This window comes from Anomaloglossus baeobatrachus, chromosome 8, assembly GCF_048569485.1.
Source record: "Anomaloglossus baeobatrachus isolate aAnoBae1 chromosome 8, aAnoBae1.hap1, whole genome shotgun sequence".
Lineage (NCBI taxonomy): Eukaryota > Metazoa > Chordata > Amphibia > Anura > Aromobatidae > Anomaloglossus > Anomaloglossus baeobatrachus.
In genome coordinates this window covers 103,366,159-103,387,295 of record NC_134360.1, presented here as the reverse complement: position 1 = coordinate 103,387,295, position 21,137 = coordinate 103,366,159, and the positions used below count along the sequence as shown (strand labels likewise).

General features: G+C 44.8%; 1 protein-coding gene across 1 annotated transcript in view; it reads left to right on the top strand.

Moving 5' to 3' along the window:
* Positions 1-3,829: 3,829 nt before the first annotated feature.
* The window catches only part of LOC142249932 (G-protein coupled receptor family C group 5 member D-like), a 36,338-nt gene continuing 19,030 nt past the window's right edge, over positions 3,830-21,137 (top strand). Inside the window, exon 1 of the mRNA XM_075321935.1 lies at positions 3,830-3,881. The gene's annotated coding sequence lies outside the window, so the exon portion shown is untranslated. The remainder of the gene's footprint in view (positions 3,882-21,137) is intronic.

Here is a 21,137-nt window from a genome sequence, read left to right as displayed (position 1 = left end):
ACTTAAACATGAAGGGGGGGACAGTATATAAACAGGGGAAAAAAGCAAAAGGGGTAAGGAATAATTGCACATCTGGAAGACTCACACACCACGCAAAACTGCAACTTATAGATCACCATATAACAGGATAACTACAAAAACCAAGGAGCAAAGCTATATCCGACACTCAGCCCAAGTATCAAGATCCTTATAAAGGGTGAAGGCAACTGGTGATCAGCAGCTTGAGCTCTCAGTAGATGATCACAAGCCAGCATAAATTAACTCCTGCTGTACTGGAGAGCAGTGAAACCAGAACCAGCCGACGTCCATGACAGGCTGTGAAATTAAGTGATACCAGGCTGTTTGTCAGACTGTGCAGTGTGGACTGAATTCGATGGCACCATGACACCCAACGAGTGAAATGATGACCACCGCACACCAATAGGTCTATTAACAAAACACATCTGAACAGCTCAATTGAATAACATTGAGTGCTGTCAGTTTTTCATGGATGGTACTTGGACAAAATACAGTGGTGGACCTTGGCTGCATCATTTCCTGTGCGCACTTGAAATAGTCAGTCTTAGAGCTCATGCACAGTTTTAGTTGTTGTACAAGGGTTAATATTATCAAAGAAATGTTGAGGATTAAAGGGGTTATCCACTACTTAGACAATCCTTTCTCATTATCCAAGTTGGCCCCATTAAAATAAAAAAAGCCTATACTCACCTCCAGTGCTGGTGGGGGTTCCAGCAGTGCTGGCACTCACTCTCACAGGGCTCATGTGAGGTTGTTACATCATACCAGCAGCGTGCCCAATCACTGCCGACTTCTCTCGTCTTGCCTTCAGATGAATATGTAATCAACAGGAAGTTAGAGCTGCAGTAAGCCGATCACTTCCTATTAATTACTTATATATCCAAGGCGAGAAGAGGGAAGCCAGCAGTTATTGGGCGAGGGGCTGGCATTACGTAACAACCTCACATGAGCCCTGTGAGAGCGAGTGTCAGCACTGATAGAACTGCACCGGTACAGGAGGAGAGTATAAGCTTTTTTTTTTACAAACATGGGGAATGAGAATGGTTTGTCCAAGAAGTGGGCAACCCCTTTAATCTTCAAGATTTCTTTGATAATATTTTCCCTTGTACTACAATTAAAACGGATAAATATTTATAAATAAATGTTTTCTTTGTGTCTCCGGAGCTCATTTGTCCTTTCTCCCCCTTCTTTTGAGTACATTTTCTGTGTTTTATGCATCTTTTTGAAAACCTTAGGATATTACAGCAAAGCACTGATCACTGGTGACTGCCACATTTGTCTACTTTTTACAATAATGAGTTATTAAAATTTCAAATAATGTTTTCACTTTCTCTAGGAAGCTCTGCATAATGATAAAGGGGATATCAGTCCATTATTTCTTGAGCGACTATATTAGACGGACTGTGAAAAGAGATTGTCTCATTTTGTTAAATGTGTTAAGTTACAAAGCGCTTGTAAAGAACAGAAACTTTGCAATTTACTTCTTATTTAAAAATCTCTGTTCTGAAAAATAGAAGGATTTATAATATTATAGCTCTCTGCTCGTTGCTAGGTTACCAGCCTCCTCAGTCGTCTATCTGAGGTGGGTTTAGTTAGTAAGCATGCTTTTGCTAGCACTGCCCTGAAGCTGTCCAAACTGCAAACTGCTGGATTCGACCATCTTCGGTGGCCTGGGCTCGTTTAATGCTTCAGAGACTTTGCTTTGGATTCGGCATGGGAAAGCTCTCAGTTGGGACCATTGGCATTACCCTGCTGCTGGTCCAATCTGTCAATGTTCGGTTCACTCCTGAAGATAGAAGGTTAGAAAAGCTCTAGAATAAATACTGTTTCTTCAGCCTATTTGAAGACCAAATCATACGTCTCTAATGTAGACTTGCACAACATTTTTATTAGTGACCAAGGAAACTAGCATTGCTTTAGGTTATGGTCACATGTCCTGTAGTTCTTTCAGCTTTTCTTCCAGAAACGGATCACAACACATGGCATTATGTCATCTGTTATTGAATTTTAAGCAAAGTGCATGCCCAATTCCCTTACAAATAGAACAAAATGAACGGAAAACAGAAACCAAGGTGTACTTCCAATTATGTTCTGTGTGTAACGGAACCAGTTTTTGGGCAACACGGTGGCTCAGTGGTTAGCATTGTTGGTTCAAGTTTCCCTAAGCATAACATTTTCAAGAAGTTTGTATGTTCTCCTCATGTTTGTGGATTTCCCCTGGGTTCTCCAGTTTTCTTCCACAATCTAAAGACTAATGGGCACTTTACACGCTGCGATATCGCTATCGAGTGTATCTGCCCCCGTTGGTTGTTCGTCACGGGCAAAACGCTGCCCGTGGCGCACAACATTGCTTACACCCGTCACACGGACTTACCTTTCCTGCGACGTTGCTGTGGCTGGCGGACCGCCTCCTTTCTAAGGGGGTGGGTCGTACGGCGTAACAGCGACGTCACATGGCAGCCGTCCAATAGAAGCGGAGGGGCGGAGATGAGTGGGCGAAATATCCCGCCCACCTCCTTCCTTCCTCATTGCCGGTGGATGCAGGTAAGGAGATGTTCGTCGTTCCTGCGGTGTCACACATAGCGATGTGTGATGCCGCAGGAACGACGAACAATCAGGGGCATGCACCACCAACGATATTATGAAAAGGAGCGACGTGTCAACGATCAACGATTTTTGATGTTTTTGCGATCGTTGATCGTCGCTCCTAGGTGTCACACGCAGCGATGTCGCTAACGACGCCAGATGTGCGTCATTAACGACGTGACCCCGACGATATATCGTTAGCGATGTCGCAGCGTGTAAAGCACCCTCTACTGTTAAGGCTGCTTTACATGCAGCGACATGTTGCTAGCGAAAGCACCGGACTTACCTTCCTAGCGACATCGCTGTGGGCGGCGAACAACAACTTTTTTAAGGGGGAGGTTCGTGCGCCGTCACAGCGACGTCACACAGCGGCTCGCCAATAGAAGCGGAGGGGCGGAGACCAGCCGCATGAATGACACGCCCACCTCGTTGCCGGAGGACGCGGGAATGCTGTTGTTCGTCGTTCCCGGGGTGTCACATGTAGCAATCTGTGCTGCCTCAGGAACGATGAACAACCTGCATCCAGCACCAGCAACGATATTTTGAAAATGAACGAAGTGTCAACGATTAGGTGAGTATTTTTGATCGTTAGCGGTCGCTCGTAGGTGTCACACTCAATGACGTCGCTAACAAGGCTGGATGTGCATCACGAATTCTGTGACCCCAGCAATATCTCGTTAGCGATGTCGCTGCGTGTAACGGGGCCTTTAGGGAATGTAGATTGTGAGTCCCATTGGGGACAGTGATGATTACGCCTGTAAAGCACTGGAATTAATGGCATGGTATAAGCGAGTTAAATAAAGATAAATAAATAATTATTTTCAATACTATATCCATTATAAATGAATGATAACTGGGCATGTCAACACAGACTAATTACTAAAGAAAACTTAAAATATTATAAAATCATGGATGACTTCTTACTAAACCATGCTACATCAGTCCGCAGGCTGAGCGACATTGTGCCAGGACAGTCATAAAATAAAACACAAGCCAATAAATTATATTGGGTTCTCTTTTTTTATTGTCCTTGTCGTGACATGAAAGCAGAAACGTGCTGATGGCTGTAATCCTTTTTTTCTGATCCCTGCTGTTCACTTCGTACATATTTCTTTCCCAATATTGTATGGAGCTGTCAGACAGGTCCAGGTGTGTCTCTTCCTTGCTTTTCTTCCCAACTTCTAACACACCCACTTTTGTGACAGAAACTTCTTGTGGGTTTATAGATTGCTAGAAGACAGTAGTTAAGCAGAACGCCGGAGTGGAGCGCTGGCAAGGTATGTAATGACATGAGTGGGTTAGATAATCACCGGTAAGTGAGCGCAGTGCTCCCACTAGGGGATCGATAGCACAAGGTATATGTACATCATATGTTGGTGGATGGGATTTGTGACCGTTCATTATGTATTTTTATTATCAGTGAGTTAGGGACAGTATTCATATTTCTATAGTGCCCTTGTGCCTATGGATAAAACTGCTTTATAAAATGTTATTTATCAAGCAGGTGAAAATGGAGGCAGAGAAATCACTCACTACAATTTTTGAAAATTAGAATATTTTGGAGAAAACCCTCAAACAGTGCAATTAGGTCAAACACCCGTGGCTTAGTTACAAGTTTAATAGGACTATAAATATTTCTATAAAATTGTATTGTTGACACATTTAGTAATTTGTAGCACAATGCAAAGAATAGCACATAAACCAATAGTATATGGCTCAGGGCATCCCCTAAAATCATATATATAGCTGCCTGCAGGAACCTAAGTGCAAAAAAACTTTATACAATCCACTTAAATAAAAAGTGGAGTATGTATGTGTTTGCTACTTCAAATAATATTTTAACACATTTCCAAATTTTCATGTGTACAAAATGGCATCATTCCAATGATCTTGTGGAATTAACTGTTACTCCTATATGTAACTATTAGCACTATATATATATCTGTTTATTCTCAATGTACTGCCCTTATTTTATTTGGCTGCCCAAACTATAATTCCAGGGAAATCAATTATTTCCTCTTGAAAAACATATGATTAAAATTAGATTTAGTCAAGAATTTATTTTGGAGGAATTGCTGTTGAAATATTGAAATGACTTAGAAAAAGCCTTAGGGACCAGAAGTGGTGACCAACGATGAAGATCCATACGGTGCGGCACAAAGCCTATCCAAGCACATCGGAATATATCTCTGTACCTTGCACTGGCCTTTTGTGTTTCAAGATTTTTGGAAAATTGCACTGCATGTGAACAATTTCATTGGCTGTTTATATGAAATTGTTATTACAGGATTCCAAATTTCACAATACACTCAGGAAAGTTGAATAGTTTTTAGACATTGTGTCCTTATGAAAACCTTAAGCCACTGCGTTAAATGTCTAGGGCAGACAAAACAAAGCTGGCATATCTAGGAGACCACAGTGACCCATGATGAAATGTGGGTCAGATAATGATTACATGTGATGATTACATACATATATATATATATATATATATATATATATATATATCGCACTGTCAATATAGCATTTCTAAAAACACAGGTTCTGAATCTTCTTGAGTTTTCTTGCCTACCTGAGTGTTGTGTATAGTGTAGCATTGATTAATGGAAATCTAAGCATGATGCTGACAGATGAGGGAAACTACGTGATTTGTTATTATCTGCTCAGAGGATAGGTACCCTTTGGCAACAGAGGCTAAATATACAGCTATGAGCTAGATAGAAAACCTATTTTTTCATATACATTGCCATATGACTGCTTTTGTTTTGGGGGACAAGTTGTAGTAGATTCACTAATCCATGTTATGTACTAAAAGCCAGGAAAGGAAAATCCCAACTGGGGTGAAATGGTGCAAATTCTCAATTCCACTATTGTTTTTGGGTTTTTATGCCATTTAATGTGCGGAAAACAGTTTATGTTTGAAAGATTTTATTTTCATTGGTTTCATTTTGCTTTACTTGTCACATGTTGATTGCTTTCTATTGCATTTATTGACATGGCTGAAAATGGCAGAATTTTTTTTCTTTATGGAATTTACTGCTTGAATTAAATATTTGCATATTTTGATAGACCTGACTTTTACAGACACAGCAATACATAATAAATTGATTTTTTAAAATACTTTACGTTGGTATTGGAAAATACTTATTTTCTGGCCCCTTATGGGTGATTTCTCACTTGACTGGAGGGCTGCAGTATATAGTGAAGTTAACTATTTCCCTATGATGCCAGGTTGGGCATTGTAAGAGTTCAATGATTGTAGTGACAAAGGTATTCCATAGGCCCACATTCACTATGTCAACCCTCCGGCACCAGAACAGACGCCTCTCCTGGATTGTGACATTTAAATGCCACTGTCGGAGATTGTTTTTGATTGGAGTCGTGCCGTTTTTGTATTCTATTTATATATCTATTAATCAATATCTATCTATCTATCTATGCATTTATCTATCTATCTCTATCTATCTATCTATCTATCTATCTATCTATCTCTATCTATCTATCTCTATCTATCATCTAACTATTATCATATTAGGCCTATTATAATTTATACAGCAAATTAATGAAAACTGTCGAAATGAAAAACTTTGTTTTTTTGTTGTCCAATCACTTTCCCGTTTGCTGATTGCTTTTTTATATTGTATTAAAGACCTTGGTAATCAGCAGCACATCTTCCATTATAAGCAGGGGATGGGCTGCTGATAATATACAAACTGTATGGGAACAACCAAAAGAATGCATCCCCAATGGTCATCCTCATCCGTTTTGCATCAGCCCATGTGAAAAAGACTTCAATGGCCTCAATTGTCTGGGTTAGATTGCTGATGGACACTCGTAATGGGCTGGAATCTGCCTGTGTAAATTTGCCATGAATGTGGAAAGAGGCTGACTGTTGGCTCAAGCCAAAGATAGAAGTGGATTGGTGGAATGCGGAGTATGTAGAGAGGACTTCTCTTTCTTCCTGGATTCACTTTTGGCTTTGGTTCAGATAGCTGCATAGAAAATCTACTGTGAAGTTGTACAAGACAGAGAGGCAGATTTACTGTGGCAGCTCATCTTTTTATCTTTCTGACTAAACAACTTTAGGATTCAAACAGAAATTTTTCTAGCATGGAACCCCTCCCCCCAAAAAATAAACAAAAAAATAGCAAAGCTTCTCCTACCAATTGCAAGTCCCATAGAATGATTGAGGATAAAAAAATGCACATATCTCCATGATTTTTTATGAACATGTAAACAACCCCATAAGTTATAACGATTACATCCATAAAAGACACAGAACACGTATATAAAATCTGACTGAGGCCGCGCTGCTTATTATTCTTGCCACATCTTTACATTGTGTAGTCTAAGGGGGACTTTATCATGAAGGGATTTTTTTTAATTAGTTTTGTGACATGCTGCGTTACCTTTATTTGTGCCTAATTTTTAAAGTGTAATGCAATATTTAATACATAATAATTTTGAAGCTTCTTCAAAGGGACTCTATCACCAGAATGTCCCTCCAGAAACTAAATACACAATATTTAAGTCATCTTGAACAGTACTCCAGCAACCTGTTGATAACAGCCCAGGTCCCCTCATATCTACTAAAATCCATAAAGCCTGTTGTGGCCGCACAGTTTATATTCTCTACTGTACAAGCTTGAGAGCTGAACGCATTGTAGTTGACATACCTATTCGCTTGGTTAATAATGTCCACTTTACCATTCACATATCAAATGTGACGAAACTAGGGTAAAATTGCAAAAACCAAATGCAAACTGACGTGCAACAAAATTTCAATGCCAGAAAATTGGAAGAGGAATCTTTGTATACCCTACAGGTTGCATAATCTATTAATTGGTTTTCATTGGTCCATAGAGTTACATCAAATTTTGGTGCAATTTTGGCACAAATAATCACTAATACATTTAGACAGACACCCTTTCTTGACCACTTTCTGATAGGTCATGTCCCTTTATAAAAGTGTAACAAGAGATAAATCTAATACATTGTGATGCAGGACATGGAAAAGTAGTTTTTGCTTAAATTAAGTCAGATTTTTGGCACATGTAGTTTAGTAAATCAGTCCAAGTTCATGTGAAACCACTACAAATAAGATTAACATGCATCAAAAGATACCCAGTAGGCACAGTGCTACAAGGACATAATGTCATCATTGTCAATAAAAGCTCAGAGATTAATATGAAGTACGATGGTGGATGATACGCACAAGAAAGTGGATTCCCCTAAAATAGGGTCTTGTAAAATCCTTGCCTCCAGTTTGTGAAAGATAAGTAAAGTTCATGTTCAATAACAGCATAAAGTGCTCTAAATAAAGAGAAAACGTACATATGTAATCCCTAAATAAAACAAAACATCCTTGGCAAACAAGAAACCAGCTCAGTGGCCACCGAAACAATCCAATGGCAAAATTAGAGAATAGCAGTATAGATACTTATTACAGCCCCATCCATTGCAATGTTGCCCTTAGAGGCCCATTTACACTCAACAAGTAGCAATATATAATTTGCTTGTTTTTGAGTAATTGTAATAGTAACAAGATAGATGATAAAGCTATAATAATTGCATTTATTGATCCTTGGAGGTAAATGCTTCTCAGATGGAAGTGCTGCCAAGTGCACAATAAGGTCCTGGTATTCATTGCTTTAGGCCTCTTTCACACATCCCTGAAAAACACGCACGTTTTTCACGGACGTGTCAGAGTTGCGTTTTGCACTCAGTGTGCCGTGTTTATGGCACATGTGTGTTCTCCGTGTGTTATCCATGATAACACATGGAGAAGGGGAACTTTCTACTCACCTGTCCCTGGCGTCGCTATCCGTGGTGCTGAACTTCGGTCTCCCGCACTGCCGACTCCCCGCTGCTGCTGCTTCCGACGGCAGTGGAGTGAATAATCAATGAGCATAATGAGCGGCGGTCGGAAGCAAGTGACAGCAGTGGCAGAGACTGCAGGGCTCGAGAAGGTGAGTAAAGGTTGTTTTTTTTTCTCACAGACACATGTCTTTTTTCCGGTGCGTGTCACACGGAACATATCCGTGTGGTCCGTTAGCATTACGTGTGACACGTTTGCGTTCCGTGTGACACCCGTGATGCCGGAGAAAAACGGACATGTCGGCGTGAGAAACACATGGACACACGTTCTGTGCGCAAATACTTACGTGTGTCCAAAACCATAGGAATCCATAGGTCTACGTGTGTACGTGTCTCCGGTACGTGAGAAAACTGCCAAACACGTACCGGAGGCACGTACGTGTGAAAGAGGCCTTAAGGCTGCTTTAACCGTTACAACATCGCTAAAGCGATGTCGTTGGGGTCACAGATTTTGTAAGACACATCCGTCCGCGTTAGCGATGTCGTTGCGTGTGACACTTATTAGCGATTTTGAATCATTGCAAAAACGTTCAAAATCGCTAATTGGTGACATCCCCCCTAATCTCAATTATCGTTGCTGCTGCAGTTACAATATTGTTCGTCGTTCCTGCGGCAGCACACATTGCTACGTGTGACACCGCAGGAACGAGGAACCTCACCTTACCTGCGGCCGCCGCCAATGAGGAAGGAAGGAGGTGGGCGGGATGTTCAACCTGCTTATCTCCGCCCCTCCGCTTTGATTGGGCAGCCGCTTAGTGACGTCGCTGTGATGCTGAACGAACCGCCCCCTTAGAAAGGAGGCGGTTCGCCGGTCACAGCGACGTCGCTAGGCAGGTAAGCAGTGTTACGGGTCCGCGCGATATTGTGCGCCACGGGCAGCGATATGCCCGTGACGCACAAACGATGGGGGCGGGTACGCACGCTAGCGATATCGGTAACGATATCGCAGCGTGTAAAGCGGCCTTTAAACTGTGTTTCCCAAGACTTGTGAGCTGTATTCAACAGTAAGAAGACCGGCACTCACGTATGTGGAATCAGTTTTTCAAAGTTTAGACCTTCAAAAGTATCATGTAAAGCATCATATGTGACGCTATTTGACTCACACAACCTATTTGCAATATCACATTTGAAAGAGATTCAGTGTGAGCTAACAGGCGTCACATCTAGAGATGAGCGGGCGCTTAGATGTTTGGTTCGGCGAGTTCAGCCGGACTTTAGATAAAGTTCTATTTGAGACTCGGACTTGACCTGAACACAATTGGGAAGTTCAGGTCTCTGTCCACATGCAGCCACCAATAAAAAGAGCACTTCCAGTGGCAGACATGAGGGGGTTTTTTCCATTTTTTTGTTTGGTGCACATTACATCCAATCACGCTGTTGTTACACCCAGTGTGAGACGTTTAAACACTGCAGGCAGCTCTTAATGGGCTGAGCACCAAGCATACCGGAACACAGCCATGCTCAGGCGAGTGGTTTGCATACAAAAAGCACCCGAACTCCAAACCTGAAATCTGTCGTTTTTTTGTAAAGTCTGTGTTTGGTACGAAAACCAAACACCGAACCTCAGGTTCGCTCATCTCTAGTCACATCTGATGCTATACATGCATGATACCTTTGAAGGAATAAACTTTGAAAAACTGCTTCAAAAACATGAGTGCTGCTCTTATTACTAATTTAAATGTGACTCAATCCATGGACGAGAGCGCCACAAATACATTCCAGTGCTGACTGCATTGTTTGTGGAACTCATTTACTGCACTGGGAAATTCAGGGCACAATAGACTCTGACACAATCCGGAATCTATATGCATAAATTAGCCCTAAAACTAAAGAATAATAATTACAGTGCACAAGTAATATTACCATAGTGTGACTGAATAATATTGTAACTAAATTACACCACCAAACTAGATAAAGCCAATTTACTCTTACTGAATAAAAGCAATAGAGGAACACCAAAATTACATAAACTGTAGTGTCAGTATTACCACCATACTGAGACTCAATATAGCAGTCACAAAGTAGTGATATACAATACAGATGATCCGCAAAGATCACCACACTACACACTAGACAAATTAATAGAATGGCAGTCAGATACAGTCCAATGCTGGGGTCCCACAAAGTGACCGCTGTGAGGCTGTGGAGAAATGGATGTGCGGCAGCATTGTCATTTCAGTTCATTGAAAATTACTTGCTTGTTGTTAAATAGGTTGTTACATATAGTGACTGCTAGATGGAATAAAGTGCTTATTACTGAGTGTCAAGATGGAAGCTCAAGCATGGGGCTCCTACTCAATACAAAGAAGACAAAGATAGGCTAGGTTTACACACTGCGTTTTTTTGACGCTGCGTTTTTGTGCGTTTTTTGCGGCAAAAAACGCACAAAAACGCACCCGCGGCAAAAAAAACGGCAAAAACGCGCACGTTTTGCCGCGATTTGGTGCGTGTTTTGCTGCGTTTTGCTGCGTTTTTGCTCACTGCGTCTTTATGCGTTTTTTATCAGTGAACAAAAAAAAAAGGTCTGATGTCATTTCCTTCTTCAATATGTTCTTCATTCTCCACTAATGTATGCAGGAGAGCAGACAGCTGCAGAACTACAAGTCTCAGCATACTCCATCCAGGACTGTATGCTGGAGGGAGAGTCAGGGGGAGCAGACCTACAAGGCTTAGCATCCTCCATCCAATAGTGTATGCAGGAGAGCAGACAGCAGCTGCAGAAGTGCAAGGCTCAGCATCCTCCATCCAATAGTGTATGCAGGAGAGCAGACAGCAGCTGTCGAACTACAAGGCTCAGCATCCTCCTTCCAGGACTGTATGCAGGATTTCTTCCCCCCCCCCAAAAAAAAATGACGTGGGCTTCGCCATATTTTTGTATGCTAGCCGGGTACAGCAGGCAGGTACGGGCTGCCCCCAACCCCCAGCTGCCTATTTGTACCCGGCTGGGAACCAAAAATATAGAGAAGCCCTTTTTTTTTAATTATTTCATGAATTTCATGAAATAATTAAAAAAAAAATGACGTGAGCTTCACCTAATTTTTGTGTCCAGCCGGGTACAACTAGGCAGCTGGGGATTGGAATCCACAGTGCAGGGTGCCCATGCTTTCTGGGCACCCTCGCTGTGAATTGCAGTCCCGCAGCCACCCCAGAAAATGGCACTTTCATAGAAGCGCCATCTTCTGGCACTGTATCCAACTCTTCCAGCTGCCCTGATGCCGGGTGGCTCGCTGGGTAATAATGGGGTTAGGGCTAGCTGTATAGCTGGCCCTAAGCCCGAAATTCATGGTGTCACGCCAATATTAGACATGGCCACCATGAATTTCTAGTAAAGATAAAAAAAAAACACAACACACAGAAAAATATTTTTATTAGAAATAAAACACAACACAATTAGTGACTCCATCTTTATTGAAATAAAGAACCCCCCTCCGCAGTAATCCTGGGTAAGGGTCCCGCGCCGTCCAATTCGGATCCAATATCATCTGATCGGTTTCCTGGAAGGCAAAGCGATCAGATGATGTGTCAGGTTCTAGGGGCTGAAGCACATCACACATCAGCTGATTGTATAATCGGCTTTTATACAATCAGCTGATGCATCGGTGCAAAAAAAAAAAATACTCACTTATGTGCTGACTACTGGCAGCTCCTGCAGCGATGGGGCGGGAGTCTGATCCTGTCCGATCGCTGCAGCAGCTGCCGGTAATCAGGGATGAAGTCTCTTGACGGCAGGATCAGCTGATAGCCGGCCGGGCGCCCGCGTCACCGCGATACTTACGATCACCTGATGCGTCAGGTGACTGCATCAGGTGATCCATCGCCAGGTCCTGCATCCTGCAGGCATACGTACCCGGGGAGACTGCACACACCCGGAGCGGCGGTACCGGTAGGAGGATCTGGGAGCGGGCATGGCACCGGGAGTCTGCAGACAGGTGAGTATAACTTTTTTTTTTTCTACTGTTCACTTTTGATTGCCGCTTCCATCTCCCGCCCAGACATGGCGCCGCACGGCAGTATACATGCACAGGACCGGAGGTGGAAGCGGCGGTGACGGTACCGGGAGGATTCACGCTTCTGTGTTTACTGACAGAAGGAATCCTCTTCCTGTACACGTCACTTTACTACCCACCTCCTGCGTTTATAGCTGCGTTTTTGGTCTTAGAAACGCACCAAAACGCACCAAAACGCAGCTATATTTGCAATTTGCGTTTCTCATTGCATCTCTCAACATCCCATTGCACTCAATGGATGAAAAGCGCAGTGAAAAACGCGGGAATAATTGACATGCTGCGTTTTTGTGGCACCACAAAAACGCAGCTGAAAAAAAACAGACAGTAAAAATGAAAACTCATAGACTTTGCTGGGGAAGCAAAGTCCTGCAGTTTTGAGGCGAAAATCGCACCCGAAAAACGCGCAAAAACGCCGCGAAAAACGCACTGTGCGCACATAGCCATACTGACTACTGCTACTACTGACTACTAGTACTACTGATAATGACTAGGATACCTTTGAGATGGACAGCAACAAACTTGAAGTTGTAAAGGTCTTCAAACTACTTGCTTGGATCAATGATCACTCAAGATGTAGCGATGACAACGGAAGTCGATAAAAGAATAGCTAAGGGCAATTCAACAATGAAGTCTCTGGACAAGTAGAGGAAAATTTCACTGGCAATGAAGACACGACTTGTACTTAGTTTGGTCTTTTCTGTGGTAAAATGTGGATAAGAAACATGGATGATAAAGAAACAAGACCAAAAAAGAATCAATATTTTTGAAATGTGGTGCTGGAGAAGGAAGTTATCAATACCATGGATGGCAAGAAAAATAAACAAATCAATTTGGAACAAATCAAGCAAGTAATGTGACTCAAAGCAAGGAACATCAAGCTATGACTTGTCAACTTTCGACACATCATACAAAGAGAGCAATCACTGGAGAAGGACATAATCATCAGAGGAACAGACGCAACGTGGTGAATAGGAAGACCAGCAACCTAATGAGTTAAGACAATTAAGATAACAGCAGAGAAGACCCTTGTGGGGCTATCTAGACTTTGGGTACCTTCACACTTTAGCGATGCAGCAGCGATCCGACCAGCGATCTGACCTGGTCAGGATCGCTGCTGCATCGCTACATGGTCGGCAAGAGAACAAGAGTAAAGTGCAAAAATAGACAACTTTTATTGAATACACAACAAGACAATTACTTCATTAAAATGGTACACTACCAGTATATCCTGGGGATGCCAGCATAGAATAGACCAGTGATTATAGTCAAAAAAGTCAAAAAAGACCAATTAGTCAGTATCTATGTATATGGCGACAACTAGCCTAAACTGATCACAGTACTTGGGACCATACCCAGAGCCAAAGGAACTGCTGTGTAAAAAGGTGAAAAAATGGTCAGATCAAACCGTGGTTGCCCACCGTGTACGGGTGGGGAATCATGGTGATGCCGCTGGCTATGCTGTTGATGAACATGAGTACACAGCAGGGAATCGGCATTCAATAACTATATAGTACAAGTGTGCAATTAGAAAATGTTCCCTTACCTAAAGTGCTAAAGTGCAAACAAAATCAGCGCAGGACAGCCAGCCGTGGACACGAGCAGTTCCTATGGGGTGTGAGAAGGCATCCTCAGGTCATCCAAAGGTCTCCATCCGACGCGCGTTTCGCGGGGATAGCTTTGTCAAGGTGGAAAACCAAAGTAATGACCCCATGACCTGCATGCCTGTTTTATACTTTGGGTACCTTCACACTTTAGCGATGCAGCAGCGATCCGACCAGCGATCTGACCTGGTCAGGATCGCTGCTGCATCGCTACATGGTCGCTGGTGAGCTGTCAAACAGGCAGATCTCACCAGCGACCAGTGACCAGCCCCCAGCCAGCAGCGACGTGCAAGCGACGCTGCGCTTGCACGGAGCCAGCGTCTGGAAGCTGCGGACACTGGTAACTAAGGTAAACATCGGGTATGGTTACCCGATGTTTACCTTAGTTACCAGCTCACACCGCTTAACTTAGCGTGTGCAGGGAGCAGGAGCCGGCACTGGCAGCGTGAGAGCTGAGGAGGCTGGTAACGAAGGTAAATATCGGGTAACCACCTTGGTTACCCGATGTTTACCTTGGTTACAGCTTACCGCAGGCTGTCAGACGCCGGCTCCTGCTCCCTTCACATTCAGGATTGTTGCTCTCTCGCTGTCACACACAGCGATGTGTGCTTATCAGCGGGAGAGCAACAATAAAAAGACTAACCAGCACTGTGTGTAACGAGCAGCGATCTCACAGCAGGGGTCAGATCGCTGCTCAGTGTCACACACAGCGAGATCGCTAATGAGGTCACAAAAAACGTGACTCAGCAGCGATCTCAGTAGCGATCTCGCTGTGTGTGAAGTACCCCTTTCAAAGGATTAATCTGCCTACAAATCATTCATCCATCAAGTCATCATGGCTGGAGATCAAGCTGAAGGCCCTTAAATAATAAAGTTTACTGGTCACTACCTAAGTTAATGGCCACCGCTGCAGTCTAATGAAAGTGGACAGTCTCGTATTCAAGGAATGAGTGCAGTGCTAACAAGTGCTCTCAAATGGAGCTTGTAACTCTGAAGCTGGTTGAATCCGGCCATTTTCAGTGTGTTTGTGGCATCAGAGAGTGTGCAGTTTGGGCCAGCAGTGTAACCATGCCGTTTGATGTACATCAGTGATTTTGATTCTGAAGGAGTGAAATACTCCAAAATGCATAGAAAAATAAAAATCCCATCATCTATCTACATTTGATTGTCTTCCGGTTTAACACTGCATGCGGTTTAACCCCTTTCCTCTCTTTTCTATATACACCATTTTGTGTACCTGGCAGCCCTGATCCCCCCACTTCCCTATCTTGGATGGAAATCATTTGACATATAGTGTAAAGCTGGTGTCACACATAACGACAACGACAACGACGTCGCTGCTACGTCACCATTTTCTGTGACGTTGCAGCGACGTCCCGTCGCTGTCGCTGTGTGTGACATCCAGCAACGACCTGGCCCCTGCTGTGAGGTCGCCGGTCGTTGCTGAATGTCCAGCTTCATTTTTTGGTCGTCACTCTCCCGCTGTGACACACACATCGCTGTGTGTGACAGCGAGAGAGCGACGAAATGAAGCGAGCAGGGAGCAGGAGCCGGCGTCTGGTAGCTGCGGTAAGCTGTAACCAGGGTAAACATCGGGTAACCAAGGGAAGCCCTTTCCCTGGTTACCCGATATTTACCTTCGTTGCCAGCCTCCGCTCTTGCTGCCAGTGCCGGCTCCTGCTCTGTGCACATGTGGCTGCAGTACGCATCGGGTAATTAACCCGATGTATACTGTAGCAAGGAGAGCAAGGAGCCAGCGCTAAGCAGTGCGCGCGGCTCCCTGCTCTCTGCACTGTGACATGTAGCTGCAGCACACATCGGGTTAATTAACCCGATGTGTACTGTACCTAGGAGAGCAAGGAGCCAGCGCTAAGCGCGGCTCCCTGCTCTCTGCACATGTAGCACAGCGACGTTATGATCGCTGCTTCTGCTGTGTTTGACAGCTAAGCAGCGATCACAACAGCGACTTACAAGGTCGCTGTTACGTCACCGAAAATGGTGACGTAACAGCGATGTCGTTGTCGCTGTCGCTTAGTGTGACACCAGCTTTAGTGCTCTACGTACGCTCACTCAGTTTCAGTCCATTGTACCGAGTTCATTCAGGCAGCGTCATCTCTTCCTTCACCTCGAGTAGAGTTGGTGCAATGTGAAGATTGTGGGCCTCCAACAGGGCCCCAATTATCACAGATCTTTAATATTAATGGTCTTTTATTATGGGCCAAAATGATCATTTGGGCCCCCCAGACTCCAGGGCCTGGATGCAGCCCCTATACCTATTATAGTTACGCCGCTGATGGTCACTCAGTGTAGCCAAGTACAGCTAACTGACTGACATGATAGTTATCTGCATTCATAACAACCCAGACAATAAAATATTCATAATATTTTTCATTCATGGAAAATGCATTAAAAATTGTAAAATTGCTTTTTTTAATGATTTCCACTTCTCTATACAGTTCTGTTAAATAAAATAAATGCTATTCTTCAGGTCTTCGAATGCAAAAAGGAAAAAATCATTTTAAAGATAATATAAAATTTATCATTTTTTATTTTGTGATTCTAGAATTTTTTTTTTATTTTCTGAACACAGCGTCTTGGTGGAGCTGTTGTAACAGCATCAGGTCCATACTACGCAATATAATAAGGAGATGTTCATTGATGCAGGTGACCGTCTCCTCTTGTGAATAGTCTGATCCTGTGTTATCTATATACAGGCGTTACCTATCATGGTAATCCTGCCTGGGATGTTTGTTAGTTGACTACTTAGCGGGGCTAAATAAAAACTTTATGATGACCCTGAAGTTGTGAAAATAACAAACTGAGCCATCCTTTACCCAATCAGTCAATAGTACATTGAACCCTTTATTATAGCAGACACTTCTTATTGCCGCACCTGCCCTGACTCCTTTCAACAGAGCAATAGTCATTCTGTGAACAAATGGCACAGACAATGCAGGAACTTGAATAAATTCTTTCTTTTTATGAATATTTCAATCATACACAACATATTTTAACATAATGTATATTTTCCTACATGCACAAAGTCCATATATTCATCCAGAACTGATATCAAAGCAAGGTGCTAGATTGGAAAATGGGACCTATAGAGTTGATCTGATAGAGCCATCTGATTCTTGAGTCGTTCCGAAGCAAAATTTCAGACTTGTGCACAGCCTCATAGAATAATACGGGGACAAGTGCTATCCGTCAAAGTGGATAGCCCTCATCCGAGCTATACCGTTGTCTACAAGAGCCCGAAATGAGAAAAATAAATCATGTAGGCATAGATTATTCAAGGCTGGTATTTTGTACTCTAGCCTTGATCCTGGAATACTGAAACACACTTGTGTCTCAATTTAGGCCACATTTGTGGCCTAAATTATGATGAATTTCTTTAGCTGATTGCCCTTCCTATAAGCTTTGCACACTTTTCCAAAGGTTTCCTGGTGTAAAACTGCATTTCACACATTTTGAATAGTTTCTTACAAGATTTCTGGTGCAAACTGCTTGATGAAACAGCTCCTTAAAGGGTTGTCAAGTACTTTTATGTTAATGACCTATCCTTAGGATAGGTCAAAAATATCAGATTGGTGGGAGCGCAACACGCAGAACCACTATTGATCAACTATTACTGATGCCGGCGATGGCCAGATGTAATCAGTTGCAGAGTGGAGCCGCAAAGCTCTGGCAATTCTATAACAGCCACAGCAGGGTACTGCAGATGCACACCTATTGCACAGCTGTCTGGGAACAACTATTTGGAAGGGGTGCTAGGTATCACACCACTAATGATCTGATATTGATGAATTATCCATCCTAGAGATAGTTTATTGGTGATATACAGCACTCCTTCAAGGAGGGGGAGGGCTCCTCGAGAAGGTTTCTACCCTGTTAAGATGAGTATATAAATGTCTCGGCACAGTGGTAATATTTTGGTCCCAAATATATGGACTTTTTAAAGACACGGATTGCTGTAGAGTACAGAAAATAAGTAATAAAGGCTAGTGCTAGTGAATGGCGGCTGTAAGTGCCATATGTTGAGAGCTGGACGAAAGGCCATATTTTGGGACCAACACAATACCACTGCAACGTTTGGATTAACTTGTAAAAAAAAGTCATAGTTTTTTTTTTATTGGAGGATAGGCCATCAATATAAAGTACTGGACCACCCCTTTAGACTACTAAACAAAAAGTTAGTTAAAAATTGTTAAAGCAAGCTAAAGAATATATGGTGTAAAATAGAAGTAAAGGTAGCAACGTTTAAAAATAAAAATTCACTGTCGAAAGTAATAAAAATCTGAAAATATATACTATATAAATAATAAAAAACTCAAAACTGAATACCTTCTTTCTACTGTGTTTACAATGATAAATTCAATGACCTGACATGTTTAGGAATACAGTAAATTCTCAAATATAACGTGTAATCAAAAGTGCAGCTCTGCCTTAAAGGGAAGCTGTCCTGTAAAAAAAAAAATATTAACCTGAAGATATGGGGTTAATTTGCAAGTTAATAGTGTAGAGCAGGGGTGGTGAACCTCCGACCCGCGGGCCGTATGCAGCCCGCGATGACTTTTTCTGCAGCCCTCGGGCTGATTCCCGGGGACTGCAGTGCTGGGGCGGCAGCCACATCCTGGGGGCTGCTGGCCCTTTAAAACTCCACACAGCACGTTCAATGCTGAACGCTGCATTTTCTATACCTGAAAGACTACGTCCCCACGCTGGCACTGCCTACGTGAGGATGTACTTTGTAGGTGGGGTCGGCGTGAGGTATGCTAAAATCAACCAGGAGAGGATCGACTGCCAATCATCTCCCAGGTCTTACTGTGCCGGGTAGTGGCTCTCCCTGTGCCCGGCGGTTGCGGCTCCGTGTGCCTGGCGGTTGCGGCTCCCTGTGCCCGGCAGTTGCGGTTGCGGCTCCCTGTGCCCAGTGGTTGCGGTTGCGGCTCCCTGTGCCCGGCGGTTGCGGTTCCCAGTACCCGACGGTTGCGGCAGCTCTCTGTGCCCGGCGGTGGCTCTCTGTGCACGGCTGCTGCTCCTCTCTGGGCCTGGTGGCAGAGCTCTTCGTGCCCACAGCCACCTCCAGCACTCAGTGATCCCAGCCTCCCCCAGTTCTCTAACTACCTCCAAGCTCACCCGAGTCTGCCTGTGCCCCCAGCACTCTGTACCTCCAGTGCTCTGTGCCCACCCCAGTCTCCCCAGTGATCTGTGCCCCCCAGTCTCCCCAGTGATCTGTGCCCCCCAGTCTCCCCAGTGATCTGTGCCCCCTCCCAGTGATCTGTGCCCCCCAGTCTCCCCAGTGATCTGTGCCCCCCAGTCTCCCCAGTGATCTGTGCCCCCTCCCAGTGATCTGTGCCTCCCCAGTCTCCCCAGTGATCTGTGCCCCTCCAGTGATCTGTGCCCCCCCAGTCTCCCCAGTGATCTGTGCCCCCCCAGTCTCCCCAGTGATCTGTGCCTCCCAGTCTCCCCAGTGATCTGTGCCCCCTCCCAGTGATCTGTGCCCCCCAGTCTCCCCAGTGATCTGTGCCCCCCAGTCTCCCCAGTGATCTGTGCCCCCTCCAGTGATCTGTGCCCCCCCAGTCTCCCCAGTGATTTGTGCCCCCCCAGTCTCCCCAGTGATCTGTGCCCCCCAGTCTCCCCAGTGATCTGTGCCGCCCCAGTCTCCCCAGTGATCTGTGCCCCCCAGTGATCTGTGTGCCCCCCCAGTGATCTGTGCCCCCCCAGTGATCTATTTACCCCAAGTGTTCTGTGCACCCCCAGTGATCTGTTCCCCCCCAGTCTCCCCAGTGATCTGCGCCCCCCCAGTCTCCCCGGTGATCTGTGCCCCCCCAGTCTCTCCAGTGATCTGTGCCCCCCCCCAGTCTCCCCAATGATCTGTGCCCCTCCCCAGTGATCTGTGCCCCCCCAGTCTCCCCAGTGATCTCTGTGCCCCGAGCCTCTCTCAGGTCTGTCTGTGCCTTCAGCCTTTCCCATCCTTCTCTGTGCCCCCAGCGTCCCCCAGGTTTGTCTGTGCCTCCAGCCTCTCCCATCATTCTCTATGCCCCCAGGGCTGTCTGTGTCCCTCCGGCATCCCCCAGGGCTGTCTGCCCCCGGCTATGTATATAACACCAGCAATGTTTGTGCCACCCAGCTATGTCTGTGCAACCCAGTGATGTGTATATACCCCCAGTGAAGTCTGTGCCGCCCAGTGATGTATGTACCCCCAGTAACGTCTATGCCCTGCTGCTTCCCTAGTGATGTATATTCCTCCCAGCCCTCCCCAGCAATGTTTATGCCCCCCAAGCTATGTCTGTGCTCCTGTGACGCCCTGGACTATCCAGGTTGTCCCAGGTAGTCACACACACAACACCACACCCCCCTCCCGGTTAGGAAACACCAGCCAAACTAAAATCCTTGTCACCACCCTCCAGGTTTGAAGTCCCCACCAGGGGGCGGAGCCAGGCGGTTGACTCTGCCCACCGAGGAGTTAACAGGCCTGGAGGCGGGAACCTAAGTAGTCAAGTTCAGGCTCTGGAGGAGTCAAGTTCAAGTAGAAAGAAAGTAGTTTTGACAGTGAAGGATGGAGGTTGAGTTCACAGGCAGACCTGCGCTCAGGCCTGCCAAAGACTACCGGTGGCTGGGTCGGAGCCCAGTCACCATTGGTAAGGATGCAGACGGTGGTAGCCGCCTGCAGGGGACCGGGAAAATGACCGGTGGAACCGTAAGGGACCGGGACAGGGTAGTGGCCCGCCGGAACCGAACCGGGGAGCCAACTGGATACCGGAGCACCAGGCAGGGTACTCAGACCCAGCACAAAGCCCTGAACCGACAGGGCCGAGTCGAATCAACTGATTGCGGGCTGGACTTAAGGACATACCCCACACAAGTCCCTTTAGAAGACAACAGCCCAACCATACCGGGTACCACCACCGCCAAGGCATAGAGACCCAAAGGGCCAGCGTCTGTGGGCAAACGGGCTCCTCCGGCATATACCCGTGGGTGGCGTCAAGAACTGTCATTCCAAATCAAACACCCAAATTCCCGCGTGTAGAGGCAACTCTCTTGCAGA